This window comes from Perissodus microlepis, chromosome 5 (assembly GCF_051167445.1).
Source record: "Perissodus microlepis isolate ML-2025 ecotype Zambia chromosome 5, ASM5116744v1, whole genome shotgun sequence".
Lineage (NCBI taxonomy): Eukaryota > Metazoa > Chordata > Actinopteri > Cichliformes > Cichlidae > Perissodus > Perissodus microlepis.
In genome coordinates, this window is record NC_140465.1 from 32,116,933 (window position 1) to 32,141,347 (window position 24,415).

The 24,415-nt window shown below is 38.4% G+C and overlaps 1 protein-coding gene across 2 annotated transcripts in view; it reads right to left on the reverse strand.

The window, feature by feature from the left end:
• cdh22 (cadherin 22) overlaps positions 1 to 24,415 on the reverse strand; it is a 178,045-nt gene that overhangs the window by 116,954 nt on the left and 36,676 nt on the right. The window contains exon 2 of one of the 2 annotated variants that reach the window (XM_084929423.1): positions 17,032 to 17,155. The exons of the other annotated variant lie outside the window; for it this stretch is intronic. The gene's annotated coding sequence lies outside the window, so the exon portion shown is untranslated. The remainder of the gene's footprint in view (positions 1 to 17,031; positions 17,156 to 24,415) is intronic. 2 annotated transcript variants of the gene reach the window in all.

The window sequence follows — 24,415 nt, forward strand, 5'->3', positions numbered from 1 at the left end:
TCAGCTTTTTGCAGTATACCAGACCAGTGCGTGACAACATAAAGCAATGGAAAAAATAAATAAATAAACAAACAGAAACATGCATGACATAAAGAGATTTTAAAGTTAATCACAATCGGAGTCAGAATACTTTAATAATCCCTAAGGAAATTATGTAGAGGAGGTGGATTGGTGGGTCCCCGTGCCCCCCTCTCCTCCTGTGGTGCGTGCAGGCCCGTGTGGGTAATTAACTAACAAAAAAGAAACAGAAAATACATTGTTCCTACCTGTTAAAATGTAAGTCCGAGATTACACAGAAACATCTATGTATGTGCATGTGTGTCTTTAAAACCATTTTAAGACAAGAACAAAAAATAAGACCATTACTACCTGTGTCTTTTGCACAACTCAGAGCTAATTTTGGATTTTGGATGAATATGTGTGGACACTTCCAAGAATTTTATGTTTAGTTTTCTTTGTATTGACGATTATGAAGAATTTTTAAAAATGTACAGAATAAGAAGGAAGCAAAAATACTCCAAACCATACAGGTAGATATACACGTAGGAATGCGAGTCACGTAGTTGAGCTCAAATATTGGCCAATAATAAAGCCAAGCCTAGCTCATAGACATGTTGGCTGGATGTGGATGTATGTGAGTCTTTGTTCCTTTAATTTTACCCATTGAAAATAGCAGGCACTAAGGACTAAAATACAACACGATGCATCCTTAACACGTACGTACAGTTACACACATTTCCTCTCCCACTGTCAGGTGTGACACGGTGAGTCGAGTCCGTACTGCTTTCCTCAAGTGTGGTGCTGGTACTTGTTTGCTCTCTTCTTCCATCTAAGATTGGTAAACACAACTGCTGTCTGTGCTCTGCATGGGAATCAGCTGGGGAGCCTTCTCAGCCCTGTCTGCTTGGATTAATCTTTAACAGGTCAAGGTCAGACACATTACAACAATGCCAGCCCGGTAATAAGCATGTCTGAAGATTTCGCAAGCTCTAATTTAATTCATGAAATGTTATGTGAAGCAGTTGAGGGACAGAAAAGGGAGAGAGATAGGGTGAGAGGCAAAGAGGGAGAGAACAGGAGGAAAAGACAAGAGGTGAAACAACTCAGTAGCTGAATTAATGGCGGGCTGCTGCAGGACCTTGTCATTGCACCACTAACAGTTTTCCTCTCTAACCTTCTCTGTGCATCTGAATGTGGCAATCAACTTCATTGGGGAATTAACAAGAGCATTAGAGTGTAGGACACAAGCAATCAGTATCTTCAAAGTTTGCCGTGCTGCCTTGCCAAAATGAAGCATTACCACTCATAAGATCCTACTTCACATAAAAACACATTTCACAGACACCCAAGATGCATACAGTGGGAGCAAAGCTTTAGAACAAAATATTTCTAAACAGAGCATAATGTTGATTTAACATAAGGAGACAACACCATGCATTTGCTGTTGGTCTTATGGGATTTCTCCTTCATCTTGTTTCTTATTGTTCCCATGAATGGTAATAGCCCCATATATCCTGGAAGGCTGAGGTTGTTAGTAGAGATTGCTGCTGGAAATTGAAAATCTCTTGTCAAGTTTCAAGACTTTTTGGGCGGATGAGGAATGAGAGGCTATAACAGCCTGATAAGTGAAAAGAAATTGGTTTTGAATCAAAAATAAATTACAACCCTGTTTCCTAAAAAGGAGAGATGATGCTGTGTAAAATGTAAAAAAATAATAATAATAATTTGCAGATCATGTAAAACATATATATTGTTAACAGTGCAATTATTACTATTATTATTGTTATTATAATATCCAATGGTTTCTGTCTCTGACTTCCTGTATTCCTCATGCCCATGTCAGCATGACATAGTGTTAATGAAAAAAAGACTCTTGGTGTATTTTACCTGTGTTTTTGGGGCTTAACTCTAAACACGGTGTGCAAGGGCTTAGTGAAAAGTTACAGGACTGAGCCAAAGCTTTGGCACCACACTCACAGATTTCCCAGTCCCTATTATGCACTTGTTCTCATAACATAGTATCAACTATACAGTTACATTAAGCGTATGCTTTTCCTCTGTTAATTTCAAAACAATAAGGAGTAAATTTCTTTCTAAAAATCTTAATAAATTATATTTGAAATATTCTCATCACAAAATGTTGCTTTCTGAAAACATTAACAAACACATTAGACCAACAGACCAAAACTGACACTGTGCCTCTTTAATAAACAAACAGTACCTGTATAATGCTGACATAGACCTTTAGCATATCTGTTCCTTTGTGGATAAGCAGTTTGGGAAAAAATAAAATAAAAACAAAGGAAAAGAATAATATTTATGTATGTAAAATGCAAAGCCCTTACCCATCATATATGGTGCATGGTATATTAAAAAATTTTGTGTATATAAATAAAAAAGGCTAAAAACGATTACTCACTGCTTGTGAGATTTGGCACTCATATAGCACAGCAAAAACAGACAGTAACCTGCAATTAATTTGCCCCTTCTGAAAACCAGTGTTAGTGAATGCCACATGTTAGGTATATCACTATATAAATGCATGAAAAAATTAAGAAAAGAAAAAAATATATTAACAAGATCTACAGATTCCTTTGCCATCTGAGTTATTTTGAGATGGACTGAGACAAAATGACAAAATGGTCTGACAGATTACAATTTTTATCACAGTTTTATGACTTTGCATGTTTGAATTCTATGAATTCTATGATGTTTTGTGGATGCTATGCTGAATGATTTATACAGTTTTTAAACCAACATATGGTGCCACACAGCTCGGGAAAAGTCTGTTTTATTCAACTAAGACAATACCAAACCGCACGCTGCACACATAGCAGAAGCATGGCTCCACAGTAGAATACCCATGAACCATCACCCAGTGAAAAGATTTGGCACATTTTGAAACAGCACTAAGCACTTTTTTGATATTTTAAAAGATGAGGCACACAGTTGTAAACATGTTCCCATCTGAACTTTTTTTCAAAAAGTGGTATTAGTATCAAATTTTTAAAGGCATATTTTTTTTCTCCAAAAATGATAAAATATGCTGTTTTCAACACCTGTGATATCTTCAATTAAATACCGTATTTACCGCACTATAAGGCGCACGTAAAATCCTTAAATCTTCACAAAAATCGACAGTGCGCCTTATAATCTGGTGCGCCTACGGTTACCGTTGCCAGGAGCCTCGCGGAGTAATACGTACTGTGCTTCAACACAACATTACCGTGTTGTGTGTGTATAACGACTCCAAAATGGCACCCGCGAAGAGACACGCTTACGAAGCGGATTTTAAACTTCGAGCAATTAGTTATGCAGAAGACAATGGAAATAGAGCAGCTGCGAGACAATTCGGCATTAATGAGTGCATGGTGCGCAAGTGGAGGAAGCAAGAAGGAGACCTAAAATAAGTAAAGAAGACCAAAAGGAGTTTCCGAGGGAACGAGGCGCGATGGCCGCAGTTAGAGGACAAAATTGAACAGTGGGTTATTGAACAGAGAACAGCAGGTAGAAGTGTCTCTACAGTCTCTATTCCACTCATGGCAACAGCGGTAGCACGTGACATGCAGATCAACGACTTTCGAGGGGGACCTTCTTGGTGCTTCCGTTTTATGAAAAGGCATAATCTCTCAATCCGCACAAGAACTACTGTCTCACAGCAACTGTCAAACGATTACAAAGAAAAGTTGGCCATTTTCCGCACCTACTGCCACTGAAAAGAAGATCCAGCCAGAACACATCACTAACATGGACGAGGTCCCCCTCACCTTTGACATCCCCGTGAACCGTACTGTCGAGAAAACGGGGACCAGTACGGTATCTATACGCACCACAGGGAACGAGAAGTCATCCTTCACTGTAGTTCTGGGCTGCCAAGCTAATGGCCAGAAACTACCACCCATGGTCATTTTCAAGAGGAAGACTTTGCCAAAAGAAAAGTTTCCGGCCGGCGTCATCGTCAAGGCTAACTCAAAGGGCTGGATGAACGAAGAGAAAATGAGCGAGTGGCTGAGGGAAGTTTATGTCAAGAGACCGGATGGCTTTTTCCACAAATCTCCGTCTCTTTTGATCTACGACTCCATGCGCGCCCATCTCACCGAGGCTGTCAAAACCCAAGTGAAGCAAACTAATTCGGAGCTTGCCGTCATTCCGGGTGGATTAACCAAAGAACTCCAACCACTAGATATTGGTGTCAACAGGTCGTTCAAAGTTAAATTACGAGCTGCGTGGGAGCATTGGATGACAGAAGGCGAACACACATTCACCAAGACAGGGAGGCAACGCCGAGCGAGTTACGCCACTATCTGCCAATGGATTGTGGATGCTTGGGCTAAGGTATCAGTCTCAAGTGTCGTCCGAGCTTTCACGAAGGCTGGAATAATCACTGAACAGCTAAGTAACAGCAATGAGACTGATTCAGATAATGATGAGAGGGATCTGGGCATGCTTGATGCCGAAACTGCCCAGCTGTTTAACTCAGACACTGAAGGTGAAGAGTTTGATGGATTTGTGGAAGTTGAATGAACTGGAAATGTAAGTGTATTGTTCAATATTTGATGTTTAACAGCTTAACAATGTTAATAGTTACTGTGAATGAGTTGGTTAAATTTTAACTCATCCGATTGTTTTATTCTGCTGAATGCACTTTAAACGCCTTTTAATCCGGCGTGAGAGGGATCCGGGCATGCTTGATGCCGAAATTGCCCAGCTGTTTACCGTAACTCAGACACGGAAGTTGAAGAGTTTGATGGAATTGTGGAAGTTGAATGTACTGGAAAAAGTAAGTGTATTTTTCAATATTTAATGTGTTACAGCTTAACAGTGTTAAGAGTTACTGTGAATGAGCTTAATAAAGGTCGAGTTATCTTTTGTTTGTCTTAATGCGCCTTATAATATGATGCGCCTTATGTATGAAAACAGAGCCAGTCTTCAACAGTGTGCCTTATAATCTGGTGAGCCTTATAGTGCGGTAAATACGGTAGTGATTTTCATTTTGGTGCATCTTACAATATCCCAAATTTATGGGAAACAGAGTTGTAGCCTTATATAAAAAAGACTTCTCAGCCTGCACAGCTGAGAAAAATAGAATGATTTTTCACTTCCAAGTTGGAGACAGAAAGGCCCTGAAGGTGTTCAGGTAGTAGTGTGTGCGTGGGTTGACTTTCCTGTCCAATGCTGTGAGTAAATGGCTGCTTCTGACCTCAGCCTTGCTCTACATAGTGATGAGTGATAGAAAACTATACGGTAAGTGCATAGATGTGAAACCCATCACATACATCTCACACATAAAAATATTTATGTCACATTAATATGAAAGTCTATTTAATCTGTTTGATCACTTACTCCTGCCTACAAAATTCTGCGAAAATCCTTATTTTCTGCTTTAGCTGATAGTGTGACCACTATGCCTTAAAGATAATATCACCTATTTTTTTGGCTATTTCCACAACTGTACTGTGAAAACTTTAGGTACTAACAGTAAACCAGTGGTTCTCAAACATTTGCATCATTCCCCACATGGCAGGAAGAAATATTTTCACGCCCCACCTAAACAAAACAATGACAGAAAAGCCTAGCTGCAACTTTGTTTAGATAATAAACTCATTCACAATAATTCCTTCGGTAATTTTTGTTCTAAACTAAAAACTTTCATTTCAAATAACTATTTGTAACTTTTGTCACTAGACTGCTTCGTCAGCCTGCAGCACTTCTTCAAAAAAGCAACAAGTTAAACAGAATGCGAACACTGACAAACATGGAAACATAAAGTTCAGTCTTCGTCTTATAAAAAAAGAAATCCAAAAACTTGTGAACAGAGATTAAAAATATATAATTTAGTGAGAGTTTAATACTTTTCACTCTTAGTGGCTGCAGTGAGTCTGTTTTTGACTGCAGAGCAGTGGCGGGGCGTGGTCTGTGGCACGGCTGCAGGGGAGGCGGACGTACCTGAGAGACATCATGCCTCGCCGGCTTAAAACAGAAATAACTGGGTCCTGTTCTTGTTTTTGATGTGTGTAGGGTGTAGTCGAAAACCTGCAGCCGCGTGTCTTGCAGCTGTCAACTGCCAGGTAACTTGCACCCCACCTGTCAGAACTCTGTGTCCCACCTGTGGAGCGCGCCACACACTTTGAGAACCACTACAGTAAATTATCAATTAAGTAAAACCAAATCAAAGCATACTTGGGTTTGATCATGCTTTGCTGTTGATAGCACCAATTCTTTTAGATCCTGGGTGTCCAAACTCCAGCCTGCGGGCCAAGTAATTTTATAAATAGAATAGAATATGGCCCGCACTTCAACTTTTGCTTGAGTGTATTGCACTTCTTAGTTTTAACACCAGGGGGAGCTGCTGTTGATCAAGGCAGTTGCTCCACCAAAAAGGACAATCACAGAAGAAATTTACCCCCAAGTTACTAAACATGGCAGAACCAAAGAAGCGAAAGGTAGAAAGTGAGTGCAGAAAATTTCAGACACGGTGGGAGAGTGAATATTTCTTCAAAGAATTCAAGGGGAAGTGTGTCTATTTGATCTGCACCGAAACTGTGGCAATTATGAAAGAGTATAATGTACGACGTCATTATGAAACCAAACATCAGGCCTATGCATCCGACACTGGTGCTGAGCAAGAGCAGAAATTAAAGCAAAGGGTAGCTATCCTGCAGGGTCAGCAACAGTATTTTTTTCGTGCTCAAATTGTCCAGGAAAAGGTTACAATAGCCAGCTATGAGGTCGCCCAACTCATCGCAAGACATGGCAAGCCTTTTTCAGATGGAGACCTCATAAAACACGGCCTCATTAAAGTCACCGAAATAATGTGCCCGGAAAAAGTGCAGGACTTCAACAACGTCAGCATGTCCAGAAATCCAGTTGTGCGACGCATTGAAGACTCGTCAGCCAACATTAAACTGTAACTGTCTGATAAAGCTGTGCTTTTGATTTTTACTAAATCGCATGCGATGAGAGCACTGATGCCACAGACACCGCACAGCTGCTAATTTTTTTGCGGGGAGTGGACGAGAGCACGAGCGCTTTAGGTGAGTAAAAAATATATTCCACAGTACCTGTGTGTTAATGTGCAGGAGGTACACATGCTTCAAATATCAATAATGCGCATCAATTCTGTCACTACCCTGCCTTTGCGCACCACTTTCTTATATGTGTTTTTCTTGTTAACACACAACGTACAGTGCAGAGCGCACGCACACGCAAAGTCAGCTGATCTCACCTGATGCAGATCTGCTCCATGATCAAGTGACATTTGTCCGGATTTTTGCCACGAGTGGCGTCGGATCAGCACTGCAGCTGGATGGCCCGATTTACATACCCAGCGCAGCTGATACTCACCAGAATAATTTAGTTAAATTATATGGACTCCTGTTATTAAGTCCAGTTCAGTCTGTTAATGTTGATAACCGTTTCAAACGGACGTTAACAGATGTTTTGCTAAGCCTAATAACTTAAACAACAAGCTTGAAATGTACCCGTCCCATTTTCCCCTTTATTGTTTTTTCTCTGTGCTGTAAATCTTCTGTCTAAGAAGAAATCTGAGGCTGTTGTTCTGAGAATGAGCTACCAAAGCTTTTTCTGAATAAATCAATAAAGATCCATTTATGGAAAGCTGAGGTGAAGGCAGTTTTGTCTTTAATTATATTCAACAATATAACACATTTGACCACTTTTAAGTGATTTTTCTAACTTTAATACACTAAAGTTAAGGTTATATACCTAATTTCTAGTAAGTGGCCCAGCCCCTCCTATATTTTTATGTATGTGGCCCTCAGTGAAAAAAGTTTGGACACCCCTGTTTTAGATGTTGCAATTAAGGCATTGTGGGGCCATAACATCTGTTCCAGATGAAATTTGGGACCAATTACATGCTTCACAGACAACAAAAGAAGATTTTTTTTTTAAATCTCAACTTAAACAAAACCTTTATAAAAACACTTATTGGGCTTGGAATGATCAGTGGTCAGTGTTTTTATGTTTATGGATGAGTGCATGTCTATATTGGTCAGTGAAGGTCAGTGTTTCTTTTTTCTTTTTCTGTGAACTGTGTAAAATGACACTGAGTATCTGCAACTTCAATGCTTGCCTTCAACAATTTCATGTCCTAAATAATTTACGGGACACTAAAAATATAAAAGCAGCTAACTAAAAACAAAACAAACAAAAAAGAGAGAAATACAGAAATAAGCCATGAACCGATCCATATCAGTTATGTGTCTGACCACAGTGTGTAGTGCTCTGGTAGGGGCCAGCTCATAGTTTGATTTTAAAGCCCCATGAACACTCGTACTGTGTATTTATCATAGCACAATAGAAAGTTATGACCCTAAAAAAAAAAAATAAAAATAACATACAAATAAATAAATAAATAACTACACATACATGCACACACACAAGCCTGCACAGTCAATCATGTATATATTCCTCTTCGTGCTCATACACAGAGAACACAGCTGCGGGACTGAGGTAACATAAAAGAAAACAAATAGTCACAGCTGCTAGCCATTTAATGACCCCCTGTTACTATGACAGTAATAGCCCTCCAAGCAGCGTTGGGGTATTATGGCTAGTAGTCACACAATACACTCAGCAGAAAAATTTTCTACTACCAGTCTCTGACACTACGTGAGGAATGTTTGCATTATTAAAAAGGTTTAAAAGATAAAATGGATTTATCTTTTCATATGCTAAATTGGATGCTGAATACCCTCTGCTCAAGAAGTTGCTTTGTATTTCATCATATAGGATCAGAGTACATATTTATCAAGCATCCACAATCACTCCTAGGAACTACACAGAAGTTCAAATTAGGACTCATACAAATATGATTTATGTTATTATTGGGAAGCTGCCCACAATCATTTTAGCATGAATAAAACTGTTCATTGAAGAATTAGTGATCCCACTCAAGTCAGAGTCTAGATCACTGAAGGGCTAACCAGTGATAGCAACTTGATTTAAGTGATCACTAGGTGCAAGATAAGCGAAGATCATTTTAATTGATTAAATTACATTAAAATGTGTTTTTTTTCCAGAGACAGAGCTCATGTGTGCCATATGATGTGAATATGGCATGAGAATTGCAAAATTAGACTCATAAAGAGAGTACATAGCGATTGAAACAAAGATAATGAAAGGCATTTATCTTACAAAGTAGCCCTTTTCAACAAATCTGTGCTGGATGAAATTTAGAATAACAGCCTCTAAACTTAATGTTAGCAAATGCAAAGTATATCTGTAAAATTAGTTAAAGTTAAAATTCTCAAACACAAGAGGTTTAAAAGCCTCACAACTACAAGCTTTTTTCTCAAAACATGGCAAAGCTATATTTTTAACTACTAAAATGGGTGGGTTTTTTTCATGCAAAGAAATTGATCCTTTTACATAAATCCATTTTGAGAGTGCATTCAGTACTTACACCTTGTGAAAACTGAGTAATAGCTTGGCACATCTTTCTTATGACACGGAACAGGTGTTATGAAGCTACTTGATAGGTACGGTAATTGCTGCCAGCCCAAAGACTTCAAGACGCCAGCCTTGATTCTTTAGGAAGTGTAGAGATAAATAAGCTCCTTTAATGAGAATCTAAGTCACGCTGAGCATCTACACTCTTGGATAAGCAACACAACTCATCCCCTGCAGGGATTACACAATGTAGTTCTTCAGCTGAACATCACCTTCATTCAGCTACAGAAACGTCTGCAGTGTGCTGTTATATGGTTGTTTTGGGTGTATGCCACACCATCAGTAATGACTTAAGTGTAATCTGATTGCTCTAAACAGATGATCTAATGACTCAGTGTGTTTAGTGTCCTGGCTTGTGTGTACTTGAAAGCCTTTATTTAGAACGGCTCAACTTCAGAAAATGCAAGAATGAAAAGTTCATACCGTGTTACTGCTCATTATAAGAGACGAAAGAATACTGCAATTAAATGTTTCCACCTTTCGTGGTTTGTCACTCTCTTTGAATTTGTTTCTTAGTTAATATAAGCTAACAGAAAAATCATTTGAATTAAATGGCCATCAATTTTCAGAAGGTTCACACAGACATTCAGCTGAGATAGAGGAGATTTTGCTGGCACATAATATGGCTCAGTGAGCAGAGCCATAAAACAGTTGACTGCCTGATGATAACCGACAACTACAAATCAGAGATATACACAAGATTGGACAAACCCCAGAAAGATGGATGCCATAATACATAAACACACAAATATACACACACACACATCACATGTTGAGTCAATATGCTCGTTCTCCGGATTCTTTAGACACTTAACTCCTGCCATTTATACAGGTTAATTGAAGGCATTTCCTCCTAATTTGAAAACAAAGGAATAGTTGAATGACACAAGCGGCACTTGATAAAAGACAAAGAAAGGCCTGGGCAGAGAAAGGGAGCAGGGAAAATCCAGAGGCATTGGCTGAGTGATCGTTTGTGTCTCATCCTTTACCCCAATGGCACAGAGCTCAATCAAATTCTCTTCATTCTTGACCATGCATTAGCTTAGCAAGCAGAGACCTTCTTTCACTCCCTCAATTAAATTTCCACCCACACATAATTAACGACTGTTTTGTCCACAGATCAATAATGTGCCAGTTCATTAAAAGTCCCTTTGCTCCCTTAAAGATCCCTTTGCTTAGTTCACTATGGCATCTGAGAAAGGGGTAGCACCTAACAAGTTTTCTATTGCAGCTTCATGTCTCTGGATTTTTTTCCCTTTTCTTTTTTCTTCAACTAGTGCAGAGTAAAGAAGAAAGCCAAACTCACAAGAAATGAGGGAAGCTTCCGAAATAAAGAACAATGACTTAGGGAAACTTTGAATGCCCAACTCATAGTAGCAGTCATAGTCTGACTCTTTGTCTCAGTTACTATATGTTAAGTTCAAAACAAAAGAGAAACAACATGTACTGTAAGACAAACAAGTACTACATGTACTAACTATACATTCCTGCCCTGGTATTAACTGTAATGTCCACGTCAGTTCCACAACTATCACCACTTTCTGTGATGCACAAACAAAAACCTGTCTTGTACTTTTTAAAAGATAAAAGATCAATAAAGATTCAACATGGAGCATGCCAACCACCTGCCATAGCTAACACACAGAATTATTACACCAGAGGTTCTTTCAACCTCAAGGTTGCACACGTACACACACGTACACACACACACACACAGATTCACATTCACAAACACTTTCCCAGTGTAATGATCAGACTGCACTATGTTGTTGCCTCTTGCCTCTCCCATCTGCTACGGAACCACAACATCTCAAGCGATAACAGAGTTTGAACGCACAGCAGTCCCAAACTGGGTATGTTTTTATTGTTTTTATAGGATTACACAGTATCTTTGAATTACAGTACGAAATGTCTTTGCACCAGCTAGAAGAAGTTCAAGTAAGCTCAGCTGTAACAATTTTACTTGTGTAGTCCTGTTTTGTGGCCATTCCTTTGTAAGTTTTTCAAAGTTTAATCTCAACTTTGTTTAAATTCAACTTTACTTGACTTTACTGTTCATACTGGACTTCATACAAGGCTGACAGCAAATCAAATCCAATATCTTAGGTAGTCTTCATAAAGGACATGACAGAAGGAACATGTTTTTAGGCTGTGCAGGTCAGTCTTTGTAACAATACAGGCCAATTAATACATGTACTGTCATGCTGTAGGCCTTTAAAGAATAGATTTGAAATTTGTGAAATTTTCTAAGATATTGTGTAAAATAATAGCACTACTCACTTGCTGATTTATTGATACTTGAAAATTGGCCTGCAGGTTGCAATTTATATACGTTGGTTCAGTTGAAGTAGGCATCCCCCTTGGGATTGTGTCAGGAAGGACATATCATGTAAAACTCTGCCATATCAAGCATCCAGGGCTGCCAATTATTATTATTCAGACTATTTCAGTGTCTAACATTTTTATCATCCCTTGAAACTGAAGACAGCTTTTTTTGTATCACACCTTAAATAATAATGTCTCATGTTACAGCCTTATTCCAAAATGGGATCAATTGATTTCTCACCTCAAAATTCCATGACCAATATGCATATATCATGGATATAAGTATTCACAGCCCTTGTTCAGTACTTGGTTGAAGCTCTTGGCAGCAGTTACAACCTCAAGCCATTTTGAGTATGATGCTGCAAACTTGGTACAAATATTTATTGACAGTTTCTTCTTTGGAGAACCTCTCAAGCTCAATCAAGTTGGGCCTGGTGGTTCCATTCTTCTTCCATTTACAGATAATGGAGGCCATTGTGATTTATTGTGACCTTCATTGCTGCAGAAATTTTTCTGTACCATTCTCCTGATCTGTGCCTTGATACAATCCTGTCTCAGAGATCTACAGACAATTCCTGGACTTCATTGCTTGGTTTGTGCACTGACATCCACTGTCAACTATGATACCATATATAGACAGGTGTGTGCCCTTCCAAATCATGTTCAATTAGGTGAATTTACCGGAGGTGGACTCCAGCCAAGTTGTCGAGAAAAATCTGACAAATGATCAGTGGAAACAGGATGCACCTGTGCTCAACTTTGAGTGTCATGTCAGGCTGTGAATACGTGTGTAAAATGTTATATACACATTTATAACATTTTATATTTATATTTTTAAATACATTCTTTGAATTAATATATACACATTTATACAAGCAAACCCTAAAGTCATTATTGGGTGTTGTGTGCAGAATATTGTGTGTGGTGAAGAATAACTTTGAATAATGTTTAGTAATATTTGAGGTTAATATATACTGAGTTGACAATACGGCCTTTTTAAATTTTAAATTTCTATGTTATAATCTTAATTAATTAGTTTATATTTTTTGAATAGACTCTTATTTTTATGCATAAAAAGACACATTTTAGAGACAAAATCAGCCAAAATAGTAGTCCTGAAGATGTAATCTGAAGAGGGATGACTCAGTTATTACTCTTTTTAGTTTGTTTCTTTGTTTTATTTAGTTTTATAGCAAAATGGGAAAATCTAAAGTTAGATACACAATAAAAAGTAGCCATGTGTTGTTGTAACATTATTACATAATCTAACAAGAGGCAGGAAAACAGCTGATAACAGAACAGCAGAAATGAAAAATGCAAGGAAATAAACTGACAACCATTTTTCATGAAGCACTCTATCCCAAATATTCCCTTCATCTGTTTGTATGTGAGGACCCAATTTTTCAGAGCCAATTTAGAACTATTCCACCCATGGTCACTCTTGCTGCAGATGAATTCCCTTGTGTAACATCTGGCAGTCTCTAGGCACCGTGCATCCCTATTTACTCCCTTTCTCATAAGCTAGTGTAAAATTGGCCCTTTGAATCTTCACCACAGTTGATTCCTCATTCAGTGAGGCAGTCGTTCCCAGTGCGTAGTCAAATTCTTTCTTTATTTTGTGTAATATGCTAAACACTGCCACGTAAGTTCTCTCTGTCTGTTTCTTTAGACGGATGAATGTGGCAGAACAGCTCTGAATTCCCTTGCTCCCAGTGCTATGATGTGTGCCAGTCTCCTGGATTATGAGACATATAGAGGTATGTGAGTACACAAGCTAGAGCAAATGAACTCAGAGAGACTAGCACACTATCATATGCAAACAGTTACAGATAGTCTACAAAGTGTATGCATAAATACTGTGATGGGAAAAACCAATATAGACATGCACTCATCCATAAACATAAAAATTCACACATTGTTAAATCTTGCATATTACAAATTTTAGTGCAGTAAGAGAGTTTACATTTTGGAAATGCCTAAAAACCCCAACTTAGATATGCAGAAGTAAGAGTTATATTTTCATTTTAAGAAGTTAATCCAAATCTTTAGTTGTTAAACCGCAGGGGCTGGAGGAACACTCTAAAGAGCACTTCCCTTTCCCATTATATAATAGGGGCAAAGCAAAACTGTTTCTTAAGATTAAATGTAAATTTGAATTGCTGTTAAACATTAATAGCTGACTAATTAAAATAGAAATGTGGACCAACATATAAACGGAATCACTGCAGCATGAATAATGCTGCTTTAAAATGATAAAAAAAAAGTCAGATCTTTTGTGTTTTGACCTTGTTTTCTTGCAATAATGAACATGGACATAAAATAAGCGTAAAACAGACGTGGAAAAGAGGGAGGGCTCCAGTACAGCCTCTTAGACCACATTGTGTTGTGCTGATGGCTGCCATCTGTCCTGTGAAACTAGACCACAAAGGTCACTTTCATTTTGACAACTTATTGTCAAAGTATAGGTTTGTGTATGTGTGTGTGAAGGTCTTTGTGTTGCTGAAAGTACCAGTTTCTCTGTGTGTGCAGTAAGTCTTTTTTTCATCAGTGCTGAGGGATTTAAAGCTAGTAATGCCTTATCCTGGCTTGGTACCAGTGACATATTTATCACTAGTCTACCTCTTTGAACTGAAGATGCTCTGGGGTGTCAAGAAAAAAAGACAATAATTCATATGTAACATCCTCTTTTTGTATGTCTTGTGATACATCTTTGAAGAACTTGCTGTTGTTGTATTTTGATAAACCTTGTATGAACACATGAAACACATTTTCCTTCCACAGTGCTGGATTCATGCCAAATATCTTGTGGAAATGATTGATACTGCTAATGCTTGTCCACTGGAGCCAGGAAAGTCCATTAGCATTAACACTGGAACGAGAGAGGAGCCTCTCTGCCTCTGTCCAATCATGAAAATGATTAACCATGAGCATTTAAATTTTAACAATGAATCAACAATTAATATTTAATATTTTGTTTTCTCTGTACAAAACCCAAAGTGTCAAAAACAAGCTGATCCACTGTGGGCACGGTAGCCTCATTAATGTGAAGGGACCAGGAAATGAACATGCTCAGACAAGAAAATGACTTGGAAAGTGTCAGGGACCACTGGATTTGGAGACATTAAAAATTTTCTTTGAACTATGTCCTCATGTAGAAGCACATTATTCTCCGGGGCAATATTACAACCCTGTAGCTCAATGTTATGGTCACCAGTTATAATAATATCACGGTTGTTTGTAAGAAGTCATGTATTTTCTGTCATTTTGGTCTGATAGATTGATCTAAGTACATGTGTTATATAAGACTTAGACACCATTTTTATGGACTAGAAAGAGTGATGAACTGGAATGACATGGAATTTAAAAAAGCTTTGTTTTTCCACTCATTTAGAAACCAGCTGCTGAATTCAATCAAAACTGACCCAGAATTCAAAAGTGAACTGAATTAAGCTACAGATTATGTTTTCAGTTTTGTCAACAGTATAATCTTTAATCTGTGCTTGCATTTAACAGACATTGTGCCAAGACTGTGAGCTCAGGGACTAGATGTGTCCCGAATACACCTTGAAAGTCAAAGTTACTTTTACAACAACATCTTGTGTATACAAACTTGTACGTTTTAATAAAAGAACCAGATATTGTGCTCTGAAGACGTTTTTGTCCCGTTACTGCTTTCTTATTTTTTAATATTTGTGTCAGATCATCTATTTTCTCACAAGTCTTGGTGATCATCAAGATGATGATGCACACATTTTTTTTCGTGTGAAGATTATGTTATCAGTATATGATGTGTTAATTAGCAGCTAAGCGAACCCATTTCCTCGTTTCAGGGATTTTAAATTAGAATTATATCAATTATTGTCTTTTACCAAACTCTTGCCACAAAATCAGTGAGCCTATTGAGTAAAATGTCTCTAACAAAGATTAAGAACTCTTTACTGGAAGAGCAGTTTTCACTAAGCAGTCTGTATTTCCTGTTACAAAAGGCCAATTGATACTAATGACTTATCCCTTTTAAAAAGAAATCACATTAATTGCCGGTATTTCCCATCACCCTTAAACCTCACCAAAATTCATTGAGCCTATCAGTTAACCCCTTATATACCAACTCATTTACTAACCTAAATGGCAAACTTGGATTGGAATATTAATATGAGTGTTTTTGTTGCGATAACTGCTGTGCTAAATGCTTACACAGGTACAATATAGTATCATATAATAATACTAATAGGATGACATGGCTTCTGAAAGCCAGAACAACTTTTCATGTTACAGTAGCACTGTTACACTGTAGCTGGAAACAGAAAAAAAATAATTAAAAAAGGAGAGATTCATTTTTTTTACAGAAAAAAGATCACAGACTCAAAGCACTTTATTAGGTATGCATAGTATTTTTAGTGCCTCAGTAAAATGCATGTGATATCACCATAACAAGTCAATTTTAACTTGGAGAACATGGTTCACAATAAGACTGGAATAAATTCCTGCAGGACATCTGCAGGCTATTTTCAATTCCTAAGGGATAGCTATGGGCTGTGTAACACTGCACACACTAATGCACAGACGCAGAAACACACACACAGGCGCACACACACACACAACAGCAGCAAAACATCACCCCCGGATGTATCAGATTATACCATGCAGTACATTCAATTGCATCTGATGGCAGATGGTGTAAACAAAATCAAACACATGTAATCTTGAGGATTGGATCCTTCAGTGAGTTATTAACCCTGATATTCAAAAACCTGACTAAGGACTAGACATATTAAGGCAAGGAGCAGCATGTGAGGCATCTGAGCTGAGTCATATCTTTTTTAAACTGCTTATTTAGTTGGGTTTTTTTCAATATTATTATAATCACATGTTTGTTACACTAAATGCAATGAAACTGTTGTACATACAAATATGATATGACATGTGATATGAAATAATCTTTTTTTTTTTTTTGTTGAGATTAAGCTTACCTACAGTGGTGATATAGTTTGATACTTTAGAGTGGTGTATAGGCCACTGGTGTACAGTAAGCATCTTCATTTTATTGTCTTAAAAAGATGTGCAAGATTACCAGGTCAATGCAAGCATTAAAGCAGATAATAGGTAGGCAAATTAAACAGATTGCTGGTCAGTTTGCTAATGGTTGTCTAAACACTTTTTAAAATTACTAAAATGGAGAAACTAAGCTGACCTTATTACCTCATTGCCCATGGCATATGTAAATAACAGACTCACCATCCCTCAGCCAGATGACCTTGCTGACACTTTGAGCGAATGATGGCTCTCAGGTCCTTCAGGTTGTCTTTATTATGCCATCTAACATTAGTCTCTCTCAAACACCGTGTCTCCTCTTCGACTTCTGAAAAATAAAACATACCCTAGAGTGAATATCTTTGTTTGTTCCAATTTAAATAAATTAATCCCCCAGTTAGATTTTTAATGGGGGTGTTAGGGGCAGGTGGGATGGTGGAAACGAGGAGAAAAGAGAGGGAGGCAATTTGCTAATGGAACAGAGAAAAATGGTGTATGGGCCCAGGATGAAAAAGGAGGAGAAAAAAGAGATGAGAAAAAAAAAAACCTTGGTCTGTCAGGAGAGTAAAAGACTGAGCTATAGAGCAGGCGCTAAAGTGGTTTTAAAAAAGATCATTAACTGCCATCTTCATCTCAGGTGCAAGGTTAGAGAGTGAGGGATACTTCAAGAAACATAGGAGAGTGGAAGAGTAAAGTCTACGAACTTCATTTAATTACCTGCTTTAGATCTGCAATGCCCCCCCAAGCCCATCCCTACACACACACATGCATACCCTCATACCCCCACATCCTCTCACCCCGATGCAGCCATTGCACAGTCCTGTCCTACACAACGACTGAGTCTGCCACTCTTACCTTGAGGGTAAGATGCAGTGGACCCTTGAGACTGTGACACAGGTATTTAACTATTAATTACTGTGCAACTGGAGTCTACAAACTTTGTCCTGATACCCAGTTGCCCTGTAACTGCATGTTTAGATTAGAAGCCACAGACTCAGTCAGCAACATGACACTCCAGGATTTAGGCCTCTTAATTTGGTAGAACAGTATTTACAATTTATCAGGTTGCACTTCAATGGAAATCACAAGGACTTGGTTAGATGTTCGTTTGATTGAAGCATGACAGATATTCTTTGGTGTGCCTTATGGCTATATACTATAAAGGGCTCCAAAAAACTATGCAGAATATTTATGAAATAATCTTTGGTGAGTGAATGTTCCCAGATATTACTCGTGTGTGAGACATTTTTATCCAGCTCTTGAAGTTGAAGAGAGCCTTTTTGTGCCACAGCTTAAATAGTATATAGTGTCAGTATCATTTTTTAATTCACAATGGAACCTAAATCTCTTTTAATCACTGCAAATGGCAGAGTAGCCAGATAAGGCTGACACAATATGAAAAGGGGAATCAGTTGTATCCAAAATCAGCCTGGAGAAGAATGCTAACCTTGAATAATGTTCAATTACTTTTGAGGCTACTACATGCTGAATCAACAATACCGCCTTAGTATTTTAAACCATTAGATTAAAAGGCTATCTGATTAGATTAGATGTTTTGTAAGGACTGTGATATTTCATGCATAAGAGGACACATTTACATACAAGCTCCAAAGACTCTGTGCGCATGTACCACAGAGCAGCGACCCGGTACCACTTGTGTTTACACCGTCGTTAAAGACTATTGTAGGATATATCACATGCTTGGTTAACCATATCATTCTAATAGACTGCTAAGAATAGGGGTATTTTGATCAAGTGGATAAGAGGCCCTTGCGGATAGAAAGAAAGCAGCAAATACCTACAGAAATTTGACTCTAAACAAAGTAATGCTGTGATCAAGTGAATGTGAACTCAAGGAAAAAAAAGTTGAAGCAAAAGTGAATGGCATGACATTGATTTTCTACCATGATCATTTATCTATTCACCACAAACAAAGTATAGAAAACAAAATGAATCTTCTGGAGACTGCAGCTAAACAGTTGCACTGGGCCTTGTTGAGATCCTGAAGCTTATCGTGATCAAAAGCCGTTGATGCAAAATCCTCACTGGGCTTGAGATTGTTACATTGTTTTTTATTTGTTTGTTATTATCATTCTGTCCATCCACTCCTTTTCCCCTCTAATTGCCTCTGTGAAGGGACTTTTATCATTTTAGATATCATTGTTATAGTCCCCTGACTTGAAAAAATACATAAGTCAGTGAATATGGGTATGCATCTTAATTAGTTGTTTAGAATGGTGATGAGACGTTTTACTTTTTAACCATTTCACTGTTTCATTGTGTGCTGAAAAAGAATCTAAACCATTTTTCACATTATGAGAAAGGAAATAGGAGGAATACCCCAAAATAAAATAATCGTTACATCTTCTAATCATCACACCATGCCCTCTTTTGTATAGTCGCATAGACTCCCCGAGAGCACAGAACGCGGTCCTCTGAGAAGCAGCTATACTGCTTTTTCACCTACCAGTGTGTATATTTTCTGCTGCATGCTGTGGCTCTGGGGGTGTTTTACACTGATTCCCGGGAGGCAGGAGTCTATTTATACAGGATCTTAAAACAGGATAGTCATACACCTCCCACCTCCCAGCTCCACCAGCTTTAGGTGACACACAGCCACATGATAGCCCAATCTAATCTTTTAATCGCTCTGGTAACTTCATGTCTCAGGGTGAGTTGGAGCAAGCTAACGGTGGGGATGGAAAATCGTCTGCAGAGATATGATATGATCCTTGAACACGTAACAAAAAAACCACACACACAAACTCCCATGCACACTTATACACACTGTCCCGCTCCACCCCATCCCCAGAGTACTATGGCGAAGCCTCATGTATCTGTGGGTATTAACAGATCAGCACAGAGCTGTAGCCACCCTGCTTTAAAGTCTTTTCTTGAGGTAGTGCTTCAGAAGCCTGCTGCAGAGGAGGATAAACGCACAGCAATCCCCCAGGCCCAGCGCCTCCTCAGCTCCCTCTTTGCTGCCCCCCACCTTCTCCTCCATTCCTCACTTATCCTCACTTTCCTTCCATCCCTTATTATTTGTCTCCCTCTTCTTTTCCTCAGCATCTCATTCTTTCTGTAACACTCCTTCTCCCCACCTTCCCTTTGGCCTTTCATAGTATTCTACTTTTCATGTCTACTTATCGTCATCCTCTCCCATTTTGTGTCCATCACTTTCTCGAGCCTTTGCCCCCACGTTGTTTTCTTTCTGCTTCAGACCTCAGTAACAAACAAGGCTTATTATTATTGCCATAAAGTAGCATCTCAATCTGAGAAGACACAGAGACACTGCAGAAAGTGAGGATGACAAGGGGGAGAATATGCAGTGAAACTAAAGTTAATGAACATGAAAAAATGCAGTGTAACCTCTGTCATAAGAACAAGCCCCAGTCACACATTTCTAGAGACCAGTTGGCTACCCCCTGGCCAGGTGTAATTGGTCACAAAGAGGCATAGAGAACTGCACTGAAAACCTCTTTGTGAATGTTCTGGTTGCTAACAAATTTCCACAGTTGCAATTTGCATGGAAGATGCTGCTTTGTCCACAAACACTCACTAACTACAGAGTACTACTGAAACTATGAAAAAGAGACTGTTTACACAAAGTAAAAACAACCTGTGGGGTCCTAGGGGGTTGCCAACCAGTCTCTAGACCTGAGTGATTGTGGCCTTAGGTTAATTATGCGGTAAGGTGAATCTGAAAAACTAAAGAAAAAAAAAGATTACAAAACAAACTTCTCTGGAGTGGGGGTTGCAACCACATAGAATAAATAATAGATGACAATATTTTCTGAATGTTGTCAGAAGTTATTTTTTCAGGACCAAAACTCCAAACACTAGCACTACCTGACAGCCAACTTAAGCACTGAGGAAAATCGAGGTTGTAGAAGTGAGCTCAAGATAACAGTCCTGAAAATAGCAAAAAAATAACAGTTTAACTATTAGTCAAAAAGTATTTTTGTGGGGCTACATGGCATTTAAATAGATTTTTATCATCTACAATTCTGCCATATTACGAACTCTTTGGTCTTGTTGTTGTTGTTGTTTTCTCTGGTGATATGTAATATCCATGTTCACTCTGTGAGTTCTCTTCCTCTACCCAACAGAGTGACTGATTGGACAGCACAAATTATCTGTGTACAAATATAACATTTACTGTGACTTGTAAACTTGTAAACCAATGTAATGAGAGACATATCACATTTTTGTGTAATGGTTGACTTAATGGTGATCAAATTCTTTTTTTTTTTTTTTTTTTTTACATATATCTGTATGTTTGCTGTCAATGAGTCCCTGGGGACATCCTAGAGATTCTGCAATCCAAAAACACTGAGAGACTAATGTGGTCAATATATTGCATTGACATCCTGCCAAGACACAGAGGCAGAATGAGTTCATTACATTTGGTTTAAAAAAGGAAAAAAAAAACAAGACTCTAGAGCAAATTGCATTTCTTTTGGGGGAAAAGTAAAAGCTACACTATATTCATCAATCCTTGTCAGGGTGTTATTAATTAAAAGCAAAAACTAAAAAAATAAAAGGAAAGAATAAGAAAAAAAAAAACTTTAAATGATGCTTGAAATGTGCTTGAAATAATTTTGTAAGTGAGAAAGGAGTTAAAAAAGCTAAAAACTGCTGCAAATATAATCCTTGTTAAAGACTAGACAGAGAGAGGCGTGTAAATAAAGTGACAGAGAGACATGTAGACAAATACTTTGCCATTCAAACACACAGAATGATAGATGAACATGAAGGCAGACTGACAGGCAGACCAGGGAAGGCTAAGTAGGCTGAATCCAAATTAAGCTGATCAGTGCTCACTGTGAGTTAATCTAGTTATGTGGATAAAGGACTTCCCTATGGCTAAAAACACAGCAAGTTATGAGTCAGAGTGTGTGTGTGTGTGTATCTGTGCGGGTGTGTGTTTGTTTGTGTATCTGTCTGTGTGTGTAGATGTGGGAAAATAAATCACGTGCATCTGTCTGTTTCCCAGTGAGCAGTGTTGGAACCTCGAAAGCTTTCTAAATAGCTAACAGTTGCAACCTGTGTTTTGCACTCTACTTACATTTTCAAAGAGAATCAAACTTTAGGCAGTGACTCAAAAAGTTATAGTGACAGAGATGTTAGGCCAAGACAATGATAATGACAGACAGCATGTCAAACCTGAGATTCACACTGCAAAGTGTGCTTCTGTTAGGGGGTGTAAGAGACGTTTGCTATACTGTAGTGTGTAGTGTACTGTGACTAGGAAAATGCAGTTTTTTAGGGCATATTACTAAATTAATCTACACTGTCAGTTTTAAAATCTCAGAAGCATATGTCAGAACATTCCCTCTCATGTGTATAACACTTGGAAGTGCAGTTAGAACGCAAACTAAATCTCCAAATCAATCAGACACCTTTACTTCTTCTCCCCCCCCCATTTAGCAGTCTTCACTAAAAGACATCAAGGGTAAATGACTGTAGTGTTTCTTTGGAACTACCAAAAATATAGTAATAGTAAAGCATTTTCTGAAGTTAGAAAAAAGATGAATACAAATTCAATCAGCTCTGTGTACACTGCCTGCATATCAAAGAGAATGAGGAAAGGGGAGGGGTTGAACTAGAAGGCCAGGAGATATAAGTTTGAAATAGGCGTCAACTTCAAACAAATCCTGATATTCATAAAATACTTTCAAAACAGTACTGAGCTAAGGCATGCGTGCAATGAAAAGGCATTATTTACAACTGAGGAATAAAAGAATATGAGAGCTCTAAAGTGACTCAAAAAGACAGGACGAGAAGGGCCAATTTCCCTTTGACTTTCTCAGTTAAGGATTCCCTGTGCCGAGCAGAGAAGTAAAACATGGACCCAGAAACATGACAGTATCCGGTGGAAATGAGAGAATATGCCTTAAAGATAACATGATGAAGGAAAGGAGAGGGTTCTTTCAGCTGCTCTGGAATATTCTTATCTGTGTGTGGAGCCAGACTGAAGTAAAGCACTGTTAAATTGGTCTAATACAGTGAGGCTGAAGACTGAAAATGTTTGGGGCTGATATTTAAGAGTCATAGATGAAGTATGTCTCAAAACAGAGGTGCACCTACAGTAAACATAAGATATGTTTTGATATATTTTTTAAAAATTGAAACAAAGATCATAATCACTAATGGTATAAAATATATTTTAAAAAAGAGACATTTAAATGTGGCATTACAATCTCAGTAACCCTAGCTTTTACTGTACCGCTGCAAATCCAAGAATCCCACTGAGGCCAACAGAGCTGCAGCCATGTTCCCAAATCCAAATCACCTTGATTTTTCAGTCTTTCCGTACTTCAGGGTGACCAGATCAAACTAATTGTAATACTGGCAAATGTATGCAACTAACTACTTCTTATCCTCCTCTGGATCACAGGGACAACATCCCAAGTAGAGCTGCCTAGACTGCCTACTCCCCCTCCAACACCTCCACTTCTTTCTGGGTGATACACTGTTGTTTCCAATCCTACCCAGAGATGTATCTCTTGAGTTTGTCTCCGCATAAGCTTTCTCCCTGTGTCTCTTTTCTATTGAGTGCCCTTAGGTCACCCTATCTTCAGGGGTAAAACTGAGAAACTGTGCATCCTTCGAAGGATACGCATTTTTCTCCATTTGCATTTACAATATTATTCTTTCACTCCATACCCACAGCTCACGGCCATGTGTAAAGCTAGGAGCATAAATTGACAAGAACGCTGTTAGCTTTGTCTGTAGGCTCAGATTTCGCTTCACAACAACGCTACTACTACAGTGTCCCGATCCACCTGTCAATCTTCCTCTCCATTTTTTCCCCACTTGAGAACAAGACTCCAAGGTATTTGAACTCACTTGAGGCAAATCACTTCTTACATGGAGCACCTATTTACTTGTGTTGTTTAGAAAATTATACTTCTATCCTCAGCTAAAATATCTCAGTCACAGATTTTGGTCAAAGTGTAGATGTACTGATGTGCTACAATTTTTCACTAGTGGAAAAACAAAAACACTGTGGTTAGCACTGTCACCTTACAACAAGAAGATGTGGAGTTTTCATGTTCCTCCCATGTCTGTGTTGTGTCTTTCTGAGTACTCAAGCTTGCGTGGATGAATGGATAGTTGGATCGATGGATGGATGAATCCATAGATCGATGTGTTTACATGTGTTTTGGGATTATTCAGGTCCTACAATGCAGACTCACCAGTCAGGTGAATCATACACAACGTGTTGTCAATACTACCAAATGTCAATTTGTTGGGGTGGATGTCCTCTGTTCAAGCATAATGTGCTGGCCAAAAACAGACTAGCCTGGGAAAAGCAGGTGCATTGTTTCTTAAGAAAACAACAGGAGTCCTTCCTGTGCGCGCCAACATCGTGTCCCAGAAACTGCCTTTTCTCTCAAACCTGCTCTGCAGATGTTTAATCAGAGTTCCAATGATGAATTATCTCCATAGAAGAAACAATTAATTTTGTCGTTTGGTCAAAATAATATCAGGTAATTAAAAAGAGTTAATTTAATTAGTTTCACTGCTTTCTTTTTTGAATTTGACCCCACTCATGCCTCTCTTTTTTCCCAAAAAAGACACA